We start from the raw sequence: 25,632 nt of genomic DNA on the forward strand, positions 1-25,632 counted from the left end.
AAGTCTTATAGTAGACTATCTCTCATATCTCTCATTACTAATCTCAATATCTTATCACCAGAAAAGAATATCCCAAGGTCTTGATCTTCATCACAATAAGTGACAGACAATCAAGCGTAAGCATTCCTTTTGAAAGATTGGATCGTTTGTGAAGATTTAGAGAAGAAAATGGATGAGAGTCAAATTGTATGTGCAGGAATGGATGAGTTGGAGTCTCCTTTCTTCAGGAGAGTAACTATACCTAGACTCTCATTGATACATAAACATGGCAAAGCATTCTTGACAATCATCATCATCAACAACAACAACACTTCTTCGCCTTCTTTTCTCACTTCTGAACACTAGGATCATTGGATTTTCATAATGACTCATATATTAAATTCCCTTGCATTAAACATATATATCCTTGAACTTTCTCCAGGTTCTCTACGTTATTTTTAAAATTCCACAAATTCTAGAGTGATGATTTACAAAGTACTTTTGTTAGAATAAGTCTGTGAAGTATATTGTATATGCATTTTTATCCCAGTTTTAATAATTCAGAAACTTCTTGCACCCTAGACACAAAATTCTAACAAATATTTGAATAATGCAGAGAATAATCTAGGTCACTTTATGGCCAAATATGAAAAAAAATCCTAAAATTTCAGTCTCCATTTTCTTTGGAAGGAAAATGGGTAGCTAAAATTGGATTGATTAAAAAGATTAATTTAGTTTTTTACAAATAAGAAACATAAACATTACCAGTTCCTTGGTACTTCATTCTAACAGCCTTTGAAATATCAGTTTAATTGGAAATTCTCAGTAGTTTTCATTTTAAGAAAGGGAAGCTATTTCTGGTTAATCTACCTAATAGTTTAAACTTATTTTATCATTTTTATTTGCCTTTAATTTCGTTTAAGTTTCATAAAATGTCTGATAATGTAGTTCTGCTACACAGTGAGAGTATCTTAATATTACTAAAATAGATCTTTAGAAATCCTCTAAATGAGGAGTGTGCAACAGATGGCCCCAAAGCCACAGTTTATCAACCCCTTCTCTGAATCAGCCAGTTTCCTAAAAGCTAGAGGACCAAAATAATTGTTGATTTATGAGAAGCTATATTTTCACAATAATATAAATTTATGACATAAATACATATATGCACATATATACATATGTATGCATATATATGAATATATATATCACCTATACATTTAAAAAGCTCTCTATATACTTTATATTATTTTAGATGCATAACAACACTGTAAGTTGGTAGTAGAAATACTATTATTCCCATTATACAAATGAGGAAAGAGACTCAATGTGATAAAAGTGATTTGAAAACATTCACAAAGGTAGCACAAATCTGAAGTAGGATTTAAACTTTGGTATTCTTGATTTGGGGTCCAGCACTTCAACAATTCTCCCTAATAGTTTATGGAGGTGCCTAGTAAATGATTTTATTCCACCTCTTATATAGCTACTAATCTCTTAGGGGTAGTTTGAGAATAATTTTTATTAAATATTTTCTATTTCTTTGGTGGGAGGATGTGTGACTGTGAAGAATGTTTTTTTTTTAAAAGCTTTTGATCACAGTTATGTCAGTCAGGGAATTAGATAGTGATAAATCCATATTCACAGTGTTAAATCAAGAGCCCTGGGTTTGAATCACAGATCTGATACACACTTAACTGTGTAATATTGAGTATGTTAATTAAAATTCATGTATCTCAGTTTCTGAATTTGCAAAACTGGGATAAAAATATGTAAACAATCCACTTCAAAAACATCCTAAGAAAAGTACTTTGCTAATCATAACTCTAGAAATGTGAGTTATTCATATTCATATTATTAATATTATACATCAGGAAGGACATTTGCTCTTTGCTACAGTGGAATGTATAGAATCACAAAATAAATTAAACAGATTTTAGATGCAGTATAAGCAGTTAAATTCAATAATGTCCCACCTTAAATGCTAGAGCATTCTGAGAAAAAATTGGGGGACGGGGATCCATTGTAATTTTTCTATTAGGAGTTCAGAAATTGTAACCATTTCTGCAGAAGCTGTAAACCACTTTACATAAATTTTGACATCCCCCCTTGCTTCTCTGATGAATTAATAGATTATTTTTGTTGTTGTTGTTGTTGTTGTTGTTGTTTTTAGTGAGGCAATTGGGGTTAAGTGACTTGCCCAGGGTCACACAGCTAGTAAGTATTAAGTGTCTGAGGCCGGATTTGAACTCAGGTACTCCTGAATCCAGGGCCGGTGCTCTATCCACTGCGCCACCTAGCTGCCCCATTAATAGATTATTACAATATAAAGAGGTAGGACTTGGCCAACCACGAAAATGGTTAAATTAGTGAGATCAACTTAGAATGCTATTGTTAAAAGATAGGGATAGCAAGTTGCAGAACCAGTTCTGAAGTACAAAGACTTACTATGGAAAAACCCAGAATGCATTCTTTCTTTGAAAGGAGGACTTCCAACACTGACCATGGGATCTTCAGCCTTTACCAATTGTCAATTTCAAAGTATAAGTGGGAGTCCATGCAGCCTTCTTTACTGGCCAACACAACACATGGAAAGCCCATTATAGGAAAAAAAATGTGTATATATATATATATATATATTATCAGCTTCTTGGAGTTATTTTCATATTTGGTCTTGCTTGGTGACAGAAATTTTAGATGTATATATATATATATATATATATATATGTGGGTGTGTATGTATGTTTATGTGCATGCATATGCATGTATACACATGTATGTATGTATCTATATTCATCTACTACAAATTCTGTCATATCTACACATACATGTATGAGTGTATATACATATTAGTATAGAAATCTACTAGTATGAAGGAAAGATTTGGAGTGGAAATACAGAATTGAAATATTATTTAGAATAATTGACTACATGCTGTTTGCAATAGATATGCAACATAATGCAATATATATTGCTGTATATGTTGCACATATATGCAATATGCATACATACACATATATACATGTATACATATACACATATATGCATATATGTGCATATATACACACATATATCATGTATTTTGCAAACAGCATATAGTCAATTTTTATAAGTAATATTTCAAATCTGTATCTCTCCACTCCAAATCTTTCCTTCATACTAGTACATTTCCGCATTAATGTATTTTATTTTATTTTTTTTATTTTTTGGTGAGGCAATCGGGGTTAAGTGATGTGTCCATAGTTACACATCCAGTAAGTGTCAAGCATCTGAACTTGGATTTGAACTCAGGTCCTCCTTAATCCGGGGCCAGTGCTGTATCCATTGTGCCACCTAGCTGCCCCCCCAAATTGGATAGATTTCCTTTTTTTTTTTTTGATGAATGAGGGTTAAGTGACTTGCCCAAGGTCATACAGCTAGGAAGTGTCAAGTGTCTGAGACTGGATTTGAACTCAGGTCTTCCTGAATCCAGGGCTGGTGCTTTATCCACTGCACCACCTACCTGCCCCCCCTGCAACAAGATGCCCTGATTTCCACATAAATATTGATGTTCCATGAAATAACTTGTTATTAATACCTCAATCCCCTCAATGTCCTTTAATTACTTCTATATACTACTATATACAACCTCCATCCTTCATAGGAATGGTCTTGCCATCATACCCATGTGTTCCGTTTTCATGATCATGACCATTGCACTACCTCTATTGAATCTTGCCTAGACTATTATAAAATTTTTAAATTGATTATCCAGTCTCAAGTATCATCCTTGCTCAATTCATCCTCCACCTAACTGGCAAAGGGATTCTCCTAAAGCATAGATTTGATAGTACTGCACACATGTCTCCTCATCGCCCCCAAACCACCGCACACATACTCACTGAAATTCAGTGGTTTTGAATTGCCTGTAGAATCAAGTATAAACTCATTTGTCATTTAAAGCTCCTCAGAACCTGGCCCCTACCTAACTTCTTCAGCTCTTCCTTATATTACATTACACATATGAACTTTATAGTCCACTTAGATTGGTCTATTTGCTTTTCCTCACAAACCACTTCAGTTGCCATATGTGTACCTTTTCGATAGCTATCCCCCACTCTTTCCTTTTCTCCACCTCTTGAACTCTTTGATGTCCTTCAAAACTAAGCTCAATCTTCTCCTTGTACATGAAGCTTTTAATGATTCCTGCCTTTATCTACCTCCCAGTCTTCCCTGGCAAGAACACTTTGAATTCTTTTTTTATATAAATTATTTATACTTATAAATAAGTATGATACTTTTTCCTGGTAAGATGCTTCAGAGTATGGATGTTTTTAGTTTTGAATTGGTATTTATCTTTAGCATATAGCATTTCGCCCAGCACCCACAGGTAGAAAGTTCTTAATACATGTTTGTTGATGGATTAATTTTATTGGATTGATTTAGGGCAACTAGTCAGGATCTGTGTCAAGCAAGCTCATGGTCATATTCCTGTGTTTTAGAGGGAATTTCATCATTTTATAGAGTGTTAATATATTTGACACTGGATAAACAATTTATTCAATTTAATAGTGTGATGTTTAAAATCTAATGTAGGTCCAAACCTTCCCTGCCCCCAGTTTTTTTTTTTTAGGGGGGGGGGACTGTCTAAGATTACAGATAAATTCAGCAAGAGTTTAGGCTTTTAGGTATTTATTAAAGTGTATTAGAAGTTATTAAAGTTAGCTATCCACACTTCTATAGAGAACCCATGGAGTAGATCTTTCTACTCTGTTCTGCCCCTCCTGCCACACGCTGGTTCAGAAACAAAAAGAGAGAAATCCAGCCAGCGATCCTCAGCTTCCTACTTCCTGTCTCCCTCCCTGAAAGAGGAGGTCCTTCAAGTTGATTGGTTGAGGGTGGTCTCCGGTTGATGTCCTAGTCCACAGCCTCTGAGAACAACACCCCACACAGGGTCAGCCAGGTGTGGTTTTGATTTAATCATTCTTAAATAGGTTCTCAGTTTCTCAGTCTCACCCAATTTAGGCAATTCCAAATTAATCTCCAGGTGGGGACCCTGCATGTCTGCCAAATCACATTATTTTATCACAATAGTGATTCATAGAAATAAACATGACAGTGATCTTGAAATTTCATTAATATCCTTTTTCAATCTTATGCTCTAATCCTCCTAAAGGGAGGTGGCCTTACTAGAGGTAGGGATTTTTTTCTAACGTTTTTAATGTTACTTAACCATAATGGCACACTAGCAATAATTTAATTTAAGCCTCCTAAAATAGCTACTTTTAATGACACATTGAGTCTATACAATAATTTAAAGCAGTGATTCTTAAATTTTTTCTACTTCCAACTCCTTTTTGCCCAAGAAATTTTTATATAATCCCAGAGTATATTGTTTTCAATTTTTTTGTGACCCTCAGATTCAGTTATGTAACCCTATAAGGAACCATGACCCACAATTTAAAAAGTTAGGTTTTAAAGTAGCTACATTCTTCTTTATGCACCCTTTCTACTATCTGCCATCAATTAAGTCCTTCATAACATGTGATGTTTGTGAGGTCAAAGACTGAGTATTAATCCTAATGCCATCCTTATTATCTTATCTTTAAGGGTGGTGAAAAATATCCCTTTACTACTTTGTCTTTAAAAAGCAATATTTTCTCACAAATGATCAGAAAAAGTTCCAAAAATGTTTAAGTATGAAGGATAGGAAGTGAATCATTTTGTCAGTCCATAAACACAATTACTACATATAAGTTACTGAATCACTCACTGTTAATAACTTCATGCATCATGGCTTCAAGAATTGGATTACTAGAATATCTGAGGGTCATTATTGCAAACAATTGATGGCAGTTAGGTGAAGAGAGTTGTGAAACCTGGTTTGTGGCAAGAGACAAGTTTTCTAATTTGCTTAAATGCTTTTCAGATAAGCTTAATACCAATGACAAAAAATAAGGCTAGTATAACTACCTCTTCAGTCCTATTCCAGTATCCACAAATTGGAATGAAAGATGCATGAAAAAGATACACTTTGTCAAAAGATATGAACAAGCAGTTTTTAGACCAAGAAAACAAAGCTATCTATAGTCATATGAAAATATGTTTTAAATCACTATTGGACAGAGAAATGGAAATTAAAACCACTCTGAGGTACCATCTTACACCTTTTAGAATGGCTAATACACTAATAAAGAGAAATGGTGGATATTGGAGGGCATGTGGTAAAGCTGGGACACTACTCCAGTGTTGGTGTAGTTGTGAATGGATCCAACAATTATGAAAATCAATTTGGAACTCTGCCCAAAGGGCAATTAAACTAGGTAAACCCTTTCATTCATCAATAGCACTGCCAGGTTTATATCCAAAAGAGGTCCATAAAAAGGGAAAAAGGGCCTATTTGTGCAAAAATATTTATAAGCAGCTATTTTTGTGGTGGCCAAGAATTGGAAATGAAAGGGATGTCAATCAATTGGGGAAAGGCTTAACAAGATTTGGTATATAATTGTAATGGAATATTATTATTATGCTGTAAGAAATGGCAAACAGGATGATTTCGGGAAAAACCTGGAGTTACAGAAATTGATATATAGTGAAGTGCACAGAACAAGGAGAGCACTGTACACTGTAACAGCAATATTGTTTAATGAAGGTGCATGACTTAGCTATTCTCAGCAATACAATAATCCAAGACAATCAATCCTAAAGGACTAATGATGAATCATACTATCCACCTCCAGAAAACGAATTGATGTTGATTGAATACAGGCGGAAATCTGCTATTTTTTTACTTTCTTTCATGTTTTTTTTTTCCTTTGGGGTTTTCTAATACAAAATGACTAATATGGAAATGTTTTACATAATTGCACAGGTATATATATATATATATATATATATATATATATATATATATATATATATATATATATATATATATATATATATATATTTTTTTTTTTTGCAGGGCAATGAGGGTTAAGTGAATTACCCAAGGTCACACAGCTGGTAAGTGTCAAGTGTCAGAGACCAGATTTGAACTCAGGTCCTCCTGAATCCAGGGCCAGTGCTTTTTCCACTGTGCCACGTAGCTGCCCCTATGCACATGTGTAATTTAGATCTGAGTGCTTACTGCTTCATGGAGGAGGGAGAGGCAGGAGAGATAGAATTTGGACCTAAAAACTTTAAATAAATAAAAATGCTTACAAAAACATGTACCTTGGATTTTTCACTGGCCTATAAACAAATTGTGAGTTGTTATTTCTTTTGACATGTATTTAAATGATTTCAAAAAATGGATACATTGTACTTCAACAGAATTATAGAAAGCAAGTCTCTCGTCTTACCAAATTTTCTTTTTGCTTCTTCTTGTCCATAAAATGAAGATAAAGTTCATATAGCATTTAGAAGGTGCTTATTAAATATTTATACATTTAAATGGCATTAAAAATATTCATGGGATATACTGATGAAAAGGAATTTACAGAACTGATTTTTATCATTTTTGTGTGATTTTATTTATATTTTACATGGTGTTTGATGGTTTTCAAAACACTTTACAAAACATCGTGTCATTTGGTCCTCACCACAACCATCTGAGTAGATACTATTTTTTATTCAGTTATAGAGGCGTGAACTATGGCTAAGGAAAATTAGATGACTTGTCCAGGGCCACTGAATTAGTTTACTGTCTGAGGCAGCATGTATAATGCATAGGCACTGGACTTGCAGTCAAGAATATTTCGATTTAAATCCTTTCTCAGATATGTAATAGTTATTACCCTAAACAAATCACTTATACACCCTGTGTCTGTTTCCTAATCCATAAAATATTGGGATTGTTGTTCTCTAAGGTTCTTTCCAGTTCTAAATCTATGATCATAGATAGATAAATAGATAGATAGACATACAGAAAGATAAATGATAGATAATGGGTGATGTGTACATGTGTGTGCATATATATACACATACATATATGTATATATACATGTTTATAATTATGTGCATGCATATATATAAACATTGTTAATCATTTTATCCAATGTGTTAGGCAAAAATCTTTGCATAATCATTCAATGAACATATTTTTCCATTAGTAGTTATTTAGTAGCAGTCTTATGCAGATTCTGGTGATATAGAAATTAATGGAGTAAAAGTAAAAATAAAACTATTTTATTGCTGTATGTAAAATCTTCCAAATTTATATCTTAAATCACATGCATAGACACATGTACACATATATGTAGATAAAGACATACATATATGCATAAACATGCATGTGTGTATATATGTAGATGAAATATTTAAAGATGTGTATTTTTCTGCAGTTACTTATTTTGCATGATTTGGCAGTGTTTGCAAGATTTTTGGCAACTATATGTATATGTATATTTGTGTATATATACACACATACATAGATATACATAGATATGTGTGTGTATAAATTCTTTACCATGAAAGCACACATTTATCATACTTAGCATATCAAGTACTACTCTAAAGAGTAGCCTTTCCCTGCCAAAATTTCCCTTTAATTTTAGCCCATAGTTTATGAATGGGGTTTAAATCAGGCAAGTAAAAGAAAGGACAGAGTTCCAAGGAAAGATGTGTTTAATACATACCATTTAAAGCCATTCACAATCTTAATGTAACTGATATTTCCATGCTAATTGCACATACTGCCTGTAATGCACTCTTTGTTTTAGCCAAATTAGACTCATCATTCCACCCAGTCCCATACCTCTGTCTCCCAGACGAAAATATATCACCCACTTACATGTCTCTCCATAGACTGAAATGTGTTTCCTCACAGTTCTGACTACTGGACTCCTCTGACTGAGGTTCAACTGAAATATCATTTCCTACAAGAAGCCTTTACTGATTTCTTAAGTTATTAGCATCCCACTCACAAATATAGTTTGTATCAATTTATTAGTGTTCCTGCCCTACCCTCTACCCTTGTATCCTTATGTGTATCATAGTGCCTCATACATTACTGGCACTTCAATTTTTATTGGATGAATCTGAGTTTGGTTAAATTTAATTAAACTGAAAAAAAAATTGTATACTCCTTTCTTTCTGGATTTGGGTGAGATTGCTTGCTCCTGATTTCTCTTTTATTTTATCTGTCTTACTATTCTTCCATCTCCTTGACTGTTTCTTCATTCATGTGATATATACATTTTTATAATTATGTGCATACACACACACACATATATGTGTGTGTGTATATATATATGTGTATGTATATATATATATATATATATATATTTATATGTAAACATTGTCAATCATTTTATCAATGTATGGGCATTCTATTCCACCCCCTTACATTTAGCCTGTGTGTATCTCTCTGCTTCAAATGTGTATCTTATAAACAAAATGTTGTAGTATTTTGGTTTTTAATTCATTTAGCTCTCTGCTTGTTTAATGGGTGAGTTTATCCCATTTCCATTTATAGTTATGATTACTGTTTATTTCCTTCCATGTTATTTTTCACCTATTCACCCCCAACACTTTTACCCCCAATCCTTTCCCTCTTCACAAAGTCTTTAACTTATGATCACTGCCGTCCCCAATATCCCCTCCCTTGTATCAGTCCCCCCTCTCTCTTCTATCATCCCCATCTCTTTTTTAAACTTCTTTATAGGGTAAGATAGATTTCTATATCTAACTGAGTGTGTATGTTATTCCCTCTTTGAGACAAATTTGATGAGAGTAAGGCTTAGTCTTTGCCTGCCACCCTACCCCTCTTTTTCCCTCCATTATGATAGTTCTTTCATGACTCTTTTGTGTGAGTGTGTGTAACAATTTACCCCAAACAATTCACTCCCTCTTCTTCCATGCAATTACTTTCTTACCTCTTTACCCATCGATGTCATTTTATAACTACACCCTCTGTCTACATATATTCCTAATTATTCTTATGATAGTTGTTAAGACTTACAAATATTATCATCACTTCAATGCTACCTTATAACTAAATCCTATCTATATATACTACTTCTAATTGCTCCTGTAATAAAGTTATTAAGACATAAATATTATCTCGTCATATATAAATATAAACAGTTTAACCTTGTTGAATTTCTTATGGTTTTTCTTTATTGTTTCTTTTTTACCTATTTATGTTTCCCTTGAGTCTGGTATTTGAAGGTCAACTTTTTTATTCAACTCTGGCCTTTTAATCAGAAATGCAGGAAAGTACTCTATTTCACTAAATTCCCATTTTTTTTACCTGAAAGATTATATGCAGTTTTTTTCTGGATAGGTGATTCTTGGTTGTAAACCCAACTGCTTTGCCTTCCTTTATATCATATTCCAAGTCCTGTAGGGTTTTTGTTTGTTTGTTTGTTTTGTCAGGCACTGAGGGTTAAGTGACTGCCCACGGTCACACAGAGCTAACAAGTGTCAAGTGTCTGAGGCCACATTTGAACTCAGGTCCTTCCTCCTGAATCCAGGGCCGGTGCTTTATCCACTGTACAACCTAGTACCTAGCTCTGCCCCATCCCCCCCACCGGCAGTTCTTTAATGGGGAAGCTGCTAAATCATGTATAATTCTGACTATAGCTCAACAATATTTGAATTGTTTCTTTTTGGCTATTTGGAACCCTTTCTCTCTGATCTGTGAACTTTGAAATTTGGCAATGACATTATGGGGGCTTTTCATTTTGGGATCTTTTTCAGGTTGGGATCAGTGGATACTTTCAATTTTTATTTTGCCCTCCAGTTCTAATATATCAGGGCAGGTTTCTGTGATAATTTCTTGAAAGATGTTGTCCAGGATTTTATTTTTTTGATCATGGCTTTCAGGTAGTCTAATAATTCTTATATTATCTCTCCTGGATCTATTTTTTAGATTAGTTGTTTTTCCAATGAAAATTTTCACATTTTCTTCAATTTTTAATTTTTTAATTTTGTTTTATTGGGTCTTGAAGTCTCATAGAGTAATTAGTTTCCATTTGTTTAATTCTCTTTTTAAAGAATTATTTTCTTCAGTCATCTTTTCTACTTTATTTTCCATTTGGCTAAATTTGTTTTTTAGAGAGTTATTTTTCTCAGTAAACTTTTGTAATTCTTTTTCATGGTTCTCTTGCATTTTTTTTTCTTTTCCCAATTTGTCTTCTACTTCTCTAATTTGATATGTAAAGTCCTTTTTAAGCTCTTCCAGGAATTATTTTGGGCCTGAGACAAATTTACATTTGTTTTTAGAAACTGCAAATGTAGCCATTTTGTTACTATTGTTCTCCTCTATGTTTATGCCTTGATTTTTCCTGTCACTGTAATAATTGTTAATAGTCAAGTTTTAAAAAAATGCTTATTTTTGTGCTTTTTTTGTGACATGTTTTTATGAGAGAGTTGGACTTTATTCCTCCACTGGCCCAAGTTTTGTGTTCTAGCTCTGGGTCTTACAGGTGGTTTTCATTGGACTCCAGGACTTATCAACTTGCTTTCTCTGTAGAGTAAGCTTCCCTTCTGCATGTTTTGGGTGGTTAGTCTTCTCTTTTGGCCTCCCCTTGGTGTGCACTGGCCTTCTGCAGGGGTGGTATCCTAGTGGTGTGTTTCAAAATTTAACAATTTCTTTCTGGTGGTTGACCCTGGAGGAATGATATAGTTATTAGTCTTTCCCAGGGTTGGTGCTATGATGTTTAAAATCTAAATTGTGGTTGCCTTAAATTAGAAGCTTCAGCACCAGTCTCTGGGCATTAAACATTTATTAAAGCATAGAGGTATTCACAAGGAGTTCAGAAGAAGAAAAAAAAAAAGTCCTACCTAGCCTAGAGTTCTAGCCTGGTTGGGTTCTTCCTGAAGTCCTCCTCCACAAGCCTGCTTTAATCAGGAACTCTCCAGCAAGCTGATTGTGGAAGCTTTTTATAGGTCTGGAACAGAGGCGGTCCTTAAACACTGCTTCAAGCTGATTGGTTGGTGTCATCCAAATCCATTGGTTTTGAAGGTGTTCTCAAGTTGAGTTCCCAGTCTAGCTTCTGAGAACAATACCTTCTTTTTTTTTTTTTTTTTAGTGAGGCAATCGGGGTTAAGTGACTTGCCCAGGGTCACACAGCTAGTAATTGTTAAGTGTCTGAGGCCGGATTTGAACTCAGGTACTCCTGACTCCAGGGCCGGTGCTCTATCCACTGGGCAACCTAGCTGCCCCAACAATACCTTCTTAAGGGATAGCCAGGTGTGATTACAATCCAATTAACTTGAAGTAGGATTAATCAGCAGTCAATCACTCTCACTTGATTCAATCAGTATAGATTAATCTCCAGGTGGGTCTTTGAGTATCTGCTAAATTCCATTATTTCATCACAGTGCCCTGCTGCTGGGTTGCTCTGTTATCAGGCCCTGAAGGGGTAATTTTGTTGCAAATGTGCTGAAGTTTGGAGCCCCCTGCTGCTGGTTTGCTTTGGAATAAGGTTTCTTGGCTGATAGGCCCCAGGGCCAGGAACTTGCTGTCACTCAGACTTGGGCAGGGCTTCACTACTGATCAGCCATGGGATCAAAGTCCACCTAGTGGTCTGTGCTGGCTGTGAGGTTCTTGGTGAGAGTCTCTGCTATGCTGCCTGGACTCCCCACTTGCTTAGGGACCTACTGGTTTTCAGGAGGGCAGAGCCTCACAGATGATTTGCCCCAGGCTCTGAACCCTGCTTCAGGCTCCCTGCTGTTATCCCAGAAGCTTCAGCAACTGCTCTTTGGCCTCACTTGTCTCCCACTCAGGTGAGACAGACCTTTCCTACAAGGCTGGTAAGCTGCTTCCCTGCTCCTGGAGCAATTCATAGGCAGTTTTGTATTGGTTTGGAGGGAAAATCCAGTTTCTTCCTCACTCTGCTATCATGGCACTGGATATAGTTTCAACTTCGTAATACTTAGCCTCCTTGGAAGCCCAGGTCAGATTCTATCTCACACATCAAATCTTTTGAGATCCTATTATTTCCCAGAATTTAATCCTGCTCAGAACAAATTTATATTATGGTTTATTTAATCATATGTAGACATAGTTATACCCAAATAGAATGTATATTTCTTGAGGAAAGAAGCATTTTAGTTTTATTTTATTTTATTTTTTTGCATCTCTAACCCCAGGTCCTAGAAGAGTGACTTATACAGAGATTTTTACTAAATGTCTGTTAAGTTTAATTTACTTATATTTGTTGTATATAGCTCCAGATTGCAGAATTAGGAGTTACAGATCAAATTTGCAGGAAATCAGAATGCTCAGCTAAATGTAAGGGAAGGGGCAACTAGGTGCTGCAGTAGATAAAGAACAGGACCTAGAATCAGAAGGACCTGAGTTCAAATGAGGCCTCAGACATTTGATACTTACTAGCTGTGTGACCTTGGGCAAGTCACTTAAACCTCATTGCCCTGTCTTCCCCCCAAAAACACCAAAACCAAAACCAAAAGATACTGGAGTGCTTTGCCATTTCCTTCTCCAGCTCATTTTAAAAAATTAAATAAAAAATTTTAATAAAAATAAATTAATGTAAGGGAAAACAAATAAACAAACAAAAACATGTGAGCCATCCTAATTAGGAATGTGCTTTCTCACAAGACAGTGAGCACTAGTTTTAAGAAATATTTAAATGTCTTTTATGGATATTTTCCTGGGTCATCATAAACATACTCCCCTCCTTTAGGAGAAATGTTGGATTAAATGGCTTCTCATATTCTTTCCAAATCTAAGATTTTAGGCCCCTTGAATAAGAACATCATAGGTGATCTCTAGTGATCAGAATGTTATTTATTTTGGACAAGAATAGAAACTCCTTGAGGACAGAGACTATTATATTTCAATCTTTGCATGCATAGCACCTATTACAGAACTTAGTACTCAGCTGACAATATAATAACTGCTTATTGAGTTATTGATGAAATTCCTTATATATGATGCCCCAATGCAAAATAACAACATATTTTTTAAAATAGCAGTAGTAGCTATCATCTAGGAAAAAACAAAAAGATATATATTGGGAACTGAAAACTCTGATATGATTTCTTTCTCTTCATTTTTCTGTGCTACATTTCACCATCAATAATGAAAATCTCAAAAATATTTAATTTCCATGTTGTACTTATATGTGCATGCAAATATATGCATATGCTTATGTGTAGACATAGACTTATAGTTCTGATACAGAAGCAATAGTAAGTAATACTAGTATCAGTAGTTTATATCACAGTGTAAACTATGTTATATAAAAAGCAATTGTACACAATAATTTAATACTATCTTATATTTTATAAGTGAGAAAACTATGGCCCAGAGAAGTTAAGATGATTTACTCAAGGTCACTCAGGCAGTAAAAGGGAGTATACATATTTGATCTCCAGGTCACCTAACTGTAAATTTATCTTCCTTTCCACTAAAGTCTTTCTACTAGGATAAAATGTATGTATGCAACAGCTCATGTAAAATTTGCATACATGCATACACACACAAACATACATACACATACACACGTGTGAGTTTTGTTAGGTAATTAAAATCTTACAAGTTAAAAATGACATATTAACAAAAATGTGCCTTTCAGTCTAATCTAATATTAACATCTCCTTTTTTGAATCAGAACTTGAGGGAATAAGATGCTATCCGGATCAAATCAGTAAATGTATCTAAAAATTTTCCACATTCTAAGGTACTATAAATGATTGTTGTTATGTGCAGCAGCATCATTCTTATGTTATCAGGTATGAGATGTATGTGAAGGATGATTTTGGTGAGTCAGTGTGCTGAAGATGAGCTTACAGTTTAAGACCTTTATTCAAAGTAACTATCGTTATCATTTTCATTATCAACATCAATCCTTTTTTTTTAAAGGTGTTACTTGTGTTTTTTGGTTTAAGACAGTTAGGTACTAAAATAGATAGCTGATGTGGATTCAAGTGGACCTTTGTTCCTGACTCAGACACTTAAATATTTTTGCGAGTTATGACATCGGGAAAGTCACTTAATGCTTTCATTCATTTACTTCAATAAAAAATTTATTAAGTATCACCTATTATGTCATAGGATAAATAGCAAAAAAAAATATATATCAGTGGAAGGCACTGGAATTATAAGAATTGAGGGAGGCTTCCTGTAGCAGGAGGGATTTTACTTGATACTTCAATGAATCCAGAGAGGTCAATACTCAGAGAGAAGGAGAGAGCACATTGTAGGCATGGAAGGCAGGCAGAGAGCATGCCTAGAACTAAAAGATGGTGTCTTGTTCATGGAGCACCCAGGAAGCCCAGTGTGACTGGATCAAAAATTAATTGGTGTGGAGTAAGGTATAAGAAGAATGGAAAGGTAGGAGAGGGTTAGAATATGAAGGCCTTTGAATGACAGATTTCTTTTTTATTTGCACCTGAAGGCAGTAGGAAACTACTAGAGTTCATTGAGAAAAAGATGGCAACAATATCATATTGGCACTATAGGAAAATCATTTCAGTGGATGAATGGAGACTGGATTGCAGTGGGAATAGACTTGAGGCAAGCAGAGGGTATTGTTGTTTTGTCCTTTGTTTTTCAAAAGAATCAATAACATCTTGGGGATGTCTTGACTCGTGTGTGAAATTGGATCTAAATGAGACAGAGTTGAGGCAGCTAGGTGGTACAGTGGATAGAACACCAGTCCTGGATTCAGGAGGACCTGAGTTCAAATAACGGCTTCAGACACTTAACACTTACTAGGTGTGTGACCCTGGGCAAGTCACTTAAACCCAATTGCCCTGCAAAAAAAAAAAAAAGAGAGAGAGAGAGAGAGAGACAGACAGACAGACAGACAGACAGACAGACAGAGTTATACAAAGTCATCAGCCTCGCTCTCTCTTTCTGAGTCAAAGTCCAGTGGCATAAATAAAGTCTAGATGACCAGTGATGGCCCATGGGGTTGTAGATGATGTTGGCATCTTTGATGTCTGACCAAGCACTAAGAATTCCATAGCACCTGATTCAGCCACTTTAGACTTTGAAAAATTCTTCTTAATCACCCATACCACCAAGCAAATTTTTCAGCTACTTGGGTAGACATCCCCTTAATTCACCAGTGGTTTTGAGGCTTGTCAGTCACCTTCAATGGTTTAGCCCATCTGGTTTACCAGGGTGTGTCCACTGCACATACTGCAGCTCCTTTTGAGTCACACGCAAGAATTTAGTGAATCAGGTATATACCAAAGATGAATGAAGCAGCCCTCGCACAAGAGGTACTAGTCTTCCTGAACACTCCATACACCCCTATCATCAGGCTATTCCAGAAATTGAGGCATGAAATGATGAGTGCCTGCACTACACTGATGCCAGTGTCAGAGAAGGGAAGGGCATATATTGAAGATATGTTGCAATTGTGAAACTGGCAGGCCTTGACAATAGATTGAATATGGAGGTTGAGAGAATGAGGAAAACAGTTTGAGTCCTACATTGTGAGTTGGAGGAACTTGAGGGATAGCATTACCCTATACAGTAATAGGGAATGTAGGGGGAAGGGTGTTTATGGAGGAAGAGAATTCATTTTGTGTTTGGACATATTGAATTGAAGATATCTCCTGGACATACACTTGGGTAGGTCTGAAATGTATTTGGAGTTGTGAGATTGGAGTTCGGTACATACCTTGATATAGAAAAGGTACATTTGAGAATCATCAGCATAAAGATAATAATTACAGCCATTGGAGCTGATAAGATCACAAAGGAAATACTATAGATGGAGAAAAAAAAAAGATTAACTAGGAGAGAATACTGAGGAGGAATCAGAAAAGGAGATATAGAAAGAGAAGTCAGATACATAGGAGGAAAACCAGGAGGAAGTAGTGTCCCAAAAATCTAGAGAGGAGAGAGTGAGGAAGAGTGTCAAAGTGTTAAAGGCTGAAGAGAGTTCAAGAGGAATGCCTACTGAAAAAAAGTCATTGGATTTGGCAACTAAAATATTAGTGACATTGGAGAGAGCAGTTTTAGTGAAATGATGAAGTTGAAATTCAGATTTCAAGGGGTTAAGAAGAAAATGAGAGGAAAGAAAGTGTAAGCACCTAGTGTAGACAGCCTGTAGAGCAGATGATAAATAGGATGATAATTAGCAGAGATGGAAGGGTTAAGTGTGAGATTATTTCACAATTGTGGAAACATGGATATGTTTGTACACAGTATGAAATGAGCCAGTAGAAAGGGAATGATTGAAATAATGAGAAAGGGGGGATGAAAGGGGGTCAATCTGTTGGAGGAGACAGAATGAAAGGTATCACTTGAATAAGTAGAGGAGTTAACCTTGGTAAGGTATAAGGACATTTTAACTTGTAAAACAAGGGTCAAGGAGGAGAAAGTGGCAGAAGCCAACTGAATGGGAGAAAATAGGAAAAAGGAGAGAAAACAGAGTTCATGATAAAAGGTCTTATTTTTTTTGTTTTGTTTTTTGGAAAATATGAACCAAGATTTTCAACTAACAGAGTGGTACCAGAGGGAAAGAAAAGGAAGGTTTGAGGAAGGAGGAAAGGTTTTGGAAGAGCCACTGTGGAACTTGGGATAATAAAATTGAAAGAGAGATATAGAAGGATTGCCTAACACCAGCGATGGCCCAGTTAGGTTATGTAACATAAATTAGAGGCAACTAGGTGAATAGAGGATATGGCCTGGAGTCAGAAAGATCTGAGTTCAAATCCAGAATAAGACATTTACTATCTGTGTGACCCTGTGCAGGTTGTTTAATCTTTCTTTGCTTTAATCCACAAAAGAAGGAAATGGCAAAACACTTAGGATCTTTTCCAAGAAAACTTCCTGGATAGCACTGGTGTGCTATGGTCCATGGGGTTGTGAAGAGTAGGACATGATTGAACAACAAGGTTAATGCTTGCATGATTTTCTCTACCCCAGTTCAGCAGCATGCATTTTGGTGGGAAGAAAAGAAATGGAGAAAGCATTCCACAACAGGCTTGGGTGAGCATTATTGGCAATAGGATAAGGGAAAAGGGATCCAAGAGAGAAGGACAATGTAGAGTTTAATTATTTCACCAAGGAGTCGAGATGGGGAGAAGAGGAAAGAGTGGTTAGTGCAGGGAAGATGGTCTAGGAGATAGCTGAGGGGTCAAGGAATTGCTTGTTGTGGTGAGGGTGAAGAGTAGGGTTATGTAAAAAAAGGCAAAGGAAGAGTTGAACGTTCAACAGATTATGGTGAGGTCAGGGGATTTCAGAATTCTTGAACATGAAGGTGGTACATTTGTGGATGATGACAAGAGCGAAGGCATGACCATCTTTATGTGTGACTGAGGTGGGCTGAAGGTGGAATTTAATGGGTTGAGAAAATAAGAGTATTTGAGAGAAAATCCTATAGATGTTGACATCTCCTAGTATAAGCACAAGAGTTGGAGATGAGATAAAATCTGTAAGCCTTGCGGCCTTGTGGCTGATTTTTTCTGGGTTTGGTTTTTCTTTCAAAGGTTAAAGATGCACTAGACTTTTTTTTTGTTTTTTGTTTTTTGTTTTTTTAGTTTCTCTTCTACTCCTCCCAGGAGTGGGGGGAATCTTTGGTGACAAATAGCATATTTTGAAATTGTGTTTTACATTTTTCCATAACATCTACATTGGGAGTTGAAATTTCTTGTAATAATAATTTTTCAGTGCCCATCTTTGAAACTTACCTTTATTGATTTTCATTCATACTGTTGTACAGTTTTTCTTTTGGTTTTCTTTTGGTTCTTAACTGTTTTGAATTCAATGTTGGGGGGGGGCAAAGGTAGTGCATTTTAAATTGACATTTGTATGCTTTTAAAACAAGTCTCCTTGATAAGGTCCTTTTTATTTGCTCTCTCAAGTTGTGTAAACTAATAAATTTGTGTTAACTGTCCTTGCAGTAGTAATCTCACGCACAGTGACTCCAGGTTATAAGCACAGTAAGGCAAGCTGTTTTCTTAGTTAACCAGTTCCAGAGCTTTTACTTTTGGGCAGGTAAAAACAGAAGTAGGCGATACAGTCTGTGTCATGTTGATGTACAGTTTCTGAAATTGTTTTATAAGACTTTGATAATAAATCCCTGAAACTTAAGCTAAAAAAAAAGTAAGCTACATATCAAACACATTGAGAAAGGAAGGGATGTGACATGGCCGGACGTGTCTGTAAAGAATTGCTATCAGGATTTTGATTGGATGGTAGATATAAGTAGTATGAACCCTAAAAGAAGAGTGTTTACTGGGTGAAGGAGAAAAGCTGAAGACCCTGTGGCAATTGGGAGCAAGATATATTCCAACTACTAAAAATGGTGAGCTGAGGAGAATGAGTGAAGGTGTATCTAGTACTCAGAAGAGAGTAGAGGGGGGTTATACCATCAAAGGGAAGACAGGTTTCAGTCAGAGATAATGGATGGAGGGAGTCAAAAAAGAATAGATTTAAGATGAAGGAAAGGGGCAGCTAGGTTACACAGTAGATAAAGCAAGGGCCCTGGATTCAGGAGGACCTGAGTTCAAATTATACCCTCAGACACTTGACACTTACTAGCCATGAGACCTGAACAAGTCACTTAACCCTCATTGCCCTGCAAAAAAATAAAAAAAAATAAAAAGACGAAGGAGAGTTTTTATTTATGTAACAAGCATTCCACAGGGTAGAGTAGAAGGGCTGGGTGGAGTTATATGGAAATTTGAAATGGGAGGGTATGTGGATAAGGAAACTGGTCCTAAGGAGTGTTGCTTTTTTCTTTTTTTCTCTTTCTTTCTTTCTTTCTTTCTTTTTCTTTTTCTTTTCTTTTCTTTTCTTTTTTTTTTTTTTGGCAGGGCAATGAGGGTTAAGTGAATTGCCCAGTGTCACATAATTAGTGTCAAGTGTCTGAGGCCAAATTTGAACTCAGGTCCTCCTGAATCCAGGGCCTGTGTTATCCACTGTGCCACCTAGCTGCCCCTACATGAGGTTTTGATGATGATATATAGGAGGCTAAAATCACTGGGATGTGAAGGGTATGTACAGGCATAAAAAATGTTTATCATCAATTACAGGGTGCCACTGCAACACTTAAAGTACAGGTGCAGCAGGAGATGGAAGGTTTGACATCAAAGGGAGGGTTGTTCTTTTACTTCCATTCCAACTAGAGGACTGGTCTGGCAGCAGGAGCTATTGAATACCTTGTCGTGGTCCAGATGAAAAAGGTTGCTTCAGGACACATGGAAGCATCCCTTTCCTCACAAGATTCAGGGAAGTAGTACATTTGTAGTGTAAGGTCTTCTTACCTGAGAAGGCTGGCTATACGGCAACAGCAAGAACTGATAGACTCCTGGTATAGATGGAACACACATGAACTGGTCCCTAGCAGACTTTTCTCAGAGGACACTGAGTTGTATCAGTTTTCCCATCCATAAAATGGAAATAAAAGCAGAGCCTATTTAGTAGGATTCTTCTGACAATCAATACACATACACACATACAAACACATGTAAAAAAGCTTATGTGTGTATATGCATGTGTATATGTATGTGTGTATACATGTATATGTCTATATGTAAATGTGTATACTTTATATGTATATGTACATATGTAGTATTTTTTCAAGCTTCAAAGCCCTGTGTGAATATTAGCTTTTCTTTTATTATCATTGTTTTATTATGATTGCCTCCTTGTTACATATCTTTGAGATGGTAGTTCTTGAGCTGAATTTTCAAGGCAGCTAGGAATGCTAAAATACAGAGGTAAAGCTAAAAATTAATTAAGCCTATCTTATATAAAGGCATAGTGATATGAGATAAGTACCTTCCTTGGCTCAAAACATAGTACAGAGCCCATAAAGATCAAAACTGACCTGGCAAAATTGTCCAGGCAATTTCCTTAGCCATTTTAAAATTCACTTTGTTTTCCATTCTTTTCTTGTTGTTTTTCTATGCTGGGGACCTAAGGTACATAGTTCACATCTTGACCTAGATTTACTACTTCTATTTTATCCCCACATGCTGCTTCATTTAAGAAGGTGTCTCAAAGTATTTGTATCATTCCATTTGTTGGCATTGCTTCAAGGTTAGCCTCTCTGAACTCATTAATGTTTGTGTTTGTAATAATCATTTCTGATTTCCCAGTGGTAGGCTAAGAAGCTGTACTATTTTTTATATCCATCAATACTACACATCTCAGAGGTTTATTTAGTCAATGTTAAAGAGGTGGAAAATAACATTTGGAGTTCCCTTAACCCATTGTCCATCATCTAAGGACACATACTTACCTACCATTTATACTTGCTTTAAAGTCTGCCCCCCAAAAGGAATGCACGTCTAATAGAATCTTGCTAATATTTTAGATAGCCTGACAATCTACATTTAAAAATTTAATTTGCAGGTCTGAGGTAGTGATATTGTTATAGTTTTGCCAGATCTGTGTGTGTGTGTGTGTGTGTGTGTGTGTTTGTTGTTGTTGTTTATTTTTTGTTTTTTGTTTTTCTAATGAAGGGAAGTCCTCTTGTACAAAGTACAAAGTACACATTGCACCTAACAATTCCTTTTCAACTGATACTTCTTAGAGTTGCCTAGAGGCAGTGAATGGTTAGCTGACTTTTTTCATGGTCACACCCTGAATAGCTATGAGAGATTGGTCTTGAATGCAGGTCTCCTTATTCCAAGACAGTTCCTCTATATACTATGCCTGGCTTCCTCTTTAATGGTCAATGGATATGAGAAAATCAAGGGTTTAAATTACCCCCGAAGTTTATTTATTTATTTATTTATTTTTGGCATTTTGTTTAGAATTTTATTTTCCAAGATATATGTAAAAATTTTGACATCAATTTTTTTTAAAACTTTGTGTTCCAACTTCTCTTCCTCCCTCCATTCCCACCCCCCACCCCCAAGAACTCAAACAATTCAATATAAGTTATGCATGAGCAGTCATGAAAAACATCCCCATATTAGTTAGGTTGTGAGAGAAAACAGTTAAAAAACAAAGCTTCAGATTAAAGAATTTTCAAAGAAAAAAAAATTAATGTGTTTCAATCTGTTTTCAGATACCATCAGTTGTTTCTCTGTAGATGGATTGCAATTTTCATAAGTCCTTCAGGGTTATATTGGATCATTGCCTTGCTGAAAATAACCACATGCTTCCTAGCAGATCATCCTATACTATTGCTGTTATTCTGTATACAGTACATTTCACTCTGATTCAGTTCATGTAGGTCTTTCCAGGCTTATCTGATAGCATCCTGTTCATCATAATTTTATAGAGCACCTTAAACTTGACAAAGAATTTTCTTCACAATAGTGCAGCAAAGTATGTACCATACATTTTGCCATTATAGTCAATCATCATAACTATTTCCCTCCATCCTATTCCCTTCCCATGATATTTACTCTATTTTCTATCTTCTTTTTCCCTATTCCTCCTCAAAAGTGTTTTACTTCTGACTGTCCCCTCCCCTGCTCTGCCCTCCCTTATTTCACCCTTCCCTCCTTATCCTCTTCCCCTCCTACTTTCCTGTAGGGTTAAATAGATTACTCCTCCCAATTGGGTGTGAATGTTATTCCCTCCTTGAGCCCACTCTGATGAGATTAAGGTCTTTGAGCTAATTCTGTGTTCTAAATTTTTCTTCCTACATCCCTCCTCAACCCTCCCTATGAAATCAAGCAATTCAATATGTCATACTTGTGTAGTTATGCAGAATATCTTCAACTTCCTTGAAAGTGTTCTGCTTTTTAATGCTCTGTCCCCCAATCTGCCCTTCCCTCCTTTTCCTCTACCCCCCCACCCCATCCCCACCCCATATCTCCCTTCCCTCCCAATTTCCCTCTGGGCAAAATTATATTACTATACCCACTTGAGTATATACGTTATTTCCCCTTTGAGCCAATTCTGCTGATAGTAAGTTTCATTCCCTCCCCCATTCCTTCCCCCTCTTCTCCTCCCCTCCATAAGTTTTTTTCTGATGGTTTTACTAACTGGCTGCTAAAAACTCTGTGAAGGGAAGTGTTGGGAGGAGTGGGTTGCTTTCTCAGGGCAAAATAGACCATTCAGGCATCAACTCTTAGACTCCTTAAACAATGGAAACATGAGAGACCAGGCCAGCTAAACTCTATTCAGTAAGCTGACACAAGGGTATTTTCATTCATATGGATTTTTAGGTAATTTATAGCTTAATATAGCAATATAAATTCATCAAAAATTGCAATACAACATAAGAAAGTAGTTAAAAATAAGCAATGAGGGATTCTATTAAATTATATGAGATTAAATTATGAGTCGATATCTCATCTAGCCCAATTAGCCTAACATGGCTTCTGGAGAAGAGCTCAATTCAAATCAGGAGAACATCAATGGCTGCTGCTTCTTTACCTCAGCAAAAATAAATAAATAAATAAATAAATAAATAAATAAATAAATAAATAAATAAATAAATAAATAAAGGTGTAACACGGTGATATATGCCACCAAGAGTCTTTCTAATTACTTCCAATCTAAAAAGATCATTGATCATTCCTTGTTCCTTCATAGTTTATAACATGGTTTTATTATCCCCACCTCCAAAGGTTAGAGACAAAGTTATACCTTTTGCACTCAAAGCTCAGGCGAAATTTGATGGTCATATGAGGGGACCAGCCTTGATGTAAAGAATCATTTCATTTTGTTCAAAGAATTCCTACTATATTAATAATGAAAAGCATATTCTTTATTCCATTTACATGATTCATTGTCATCATTTTCTGAGACTTGTTTAAGTGAAAGGAGATTCTGAAAAGGAAAAGTTGCATATTTTTATTCTAAACAGCCACAATTAATTGGATTTTAACTTATTACCATATTGTCATAGATATTTAAGGTTAGAAATACACACAAATACATACATCTATATATACACAATCACAAATGTGTGTATTAAGAATGGTCAGGGGCAGCCAGGTGGTGCAGTGGATAGAGCACTGGCCCTGGATTCAGAAAGTCCTGAGTTCAAGTCTGGCCTCAGACACTTGAAACTTACTAGCTGTGTGACCCTGGGCAAGTCACTTAACCCCAATTCCCTCACAAAAAAATAAAAAAGAAAAAAAAAGAGAATGGTTTCATGAGTGTGTCCATATGTGTATAGGGGGCTGCTTGTTTTTTCTCGCCTCTGATAGATTGTAATATCCTTGAGTAAAGGAGCTGTGCTATTTTTCCCTATCTTTAAATCACCAGTTCATAACACAGTGCCTACAATTTAGAGGGCATTTAATAATTGCTTGCTGATTCATATCATCTTTGTAAATAACTTAATTTCTTTAGGCCAGAGTTCCCTTATATGTAAAATGAGTTGGTTATACTGGAACATATTTCTCACTTGTTTGTAATTCTAATGTTCTATAACTCTAACTTTGGGGCATTTGACATTTACCAGTAAGAGGTTATCTGTTTAGTCAAGGATGAATATTTTCAATCTGTGATCTTACTAACCTCATGATTTTGGTATTATAATGAATTTTTTTGTATATTTTGATTAAGATATAATTAAGAAAGGCAGAAAAATATAGCAAATCAAGGAGTCAGGAAGAACTAGGTTCACATGCTGAATTAGACACAACCTAACTCTTTGGTGATATGCAAGTCACTAAATTGCTCAGTTCCCCCAAACAATTCTCTCTAGCCCTAAAGTATAGATATTCATCTATTTAGGTAGTCTTGAATTTTACTGGAGAGTGACATAAAAGGATGAAATCAAGATCCATGATTCCCCTTCCTCACAGCGCATCCCCATGAATGAGAATAGTATCACATGGTTGCTGATTTTACATATCCAAAACTATTGATTTTAACTTTGTATCTTAGCTTAAAGTACTCATTATGTGCTAGGAACTGTGAAGTAAAAATATCTCATTTTGTCCTTACAACAAACCAAGCAGTTAGGTACAGTTATTACCTTCTTTTTGTAGTTCATGAAACTGAAGCAGGGAGAGGTAAATGATTTGTCCAGGAACCCACAGATAAGAATTGTCTGAATCTAGATTTGAACTCATGTCTCTCTGAATCCAGGGCCAGATTTCTGTCTAGTGGGCCACACAGCAATCTTGGTTTCAGTATGTTGTGTAAGAGAAGGACAAGTTTTGTGTTATCTTTTTTTTTTTTTTTCCAGAAAGGCTTTGCATACTGACCTGATTATCACTTTAAAATATGTTAGCTGAGGACAATCAAATCAAAGTAAATTGAAAGAAACACAAACTCAGATTTGCCATAATCTTTCAGGGTTTTTCCCTCTCTTAAATATTTTATTTCTTCCAATTACATGTAAAATAATTTTTAACATTCATTTTAAAAATTTTTAATTCTAAATTCTCTCTTTCCCACCTTACCTTCCTCCCTTATTGAGAAGGAAATCAAGTTGATATATGATATACATGTATATTCATGCAAAGCATATTTCTATATTAATCATGTTGTGACATAAAACACAGGCAAAAAAAAGAAAAAGAAAGTTTTAAAAAGTATGCTTTTATCTGCATTCAGATTCCATTAGTCTTTCTCTGGAGATATTATTTTTGGAATTGTCTTAGATCATTGTATTGCTGAAAATAGCGTCACTTTAGAGTTGATCATCATACAGTGTTACTGTTACTGTTTACAATTTTCTTTTGGTTCAGTTCACTGGACTTTGTAAAAGTTTATGTAAATTTTTCAGGATTTTCTGAAAAATGTCCAGCTTGTCATTTCTTAGAGCACAATAGTATTCCATCACAATAATATATCACAACTTGATCAGCCATTCCCCAAATGATGGGCACCCATTC

Source organism: Dromiciops gliroides, chromosome 1, assembly GCF_019393635.1.
Source record: "Dromiciops gliroides isolate mDroGli1 chromosome 1, mDroGli1.pri, whole genome shotgun sequence".
Classification (NCBI taxonomy): Eukaryota; Metazoa; Chordata; class Mammalia; order Microbiotheria; family Microbiotheriidae; genus Dromiciops; species Dromiciops gliroides.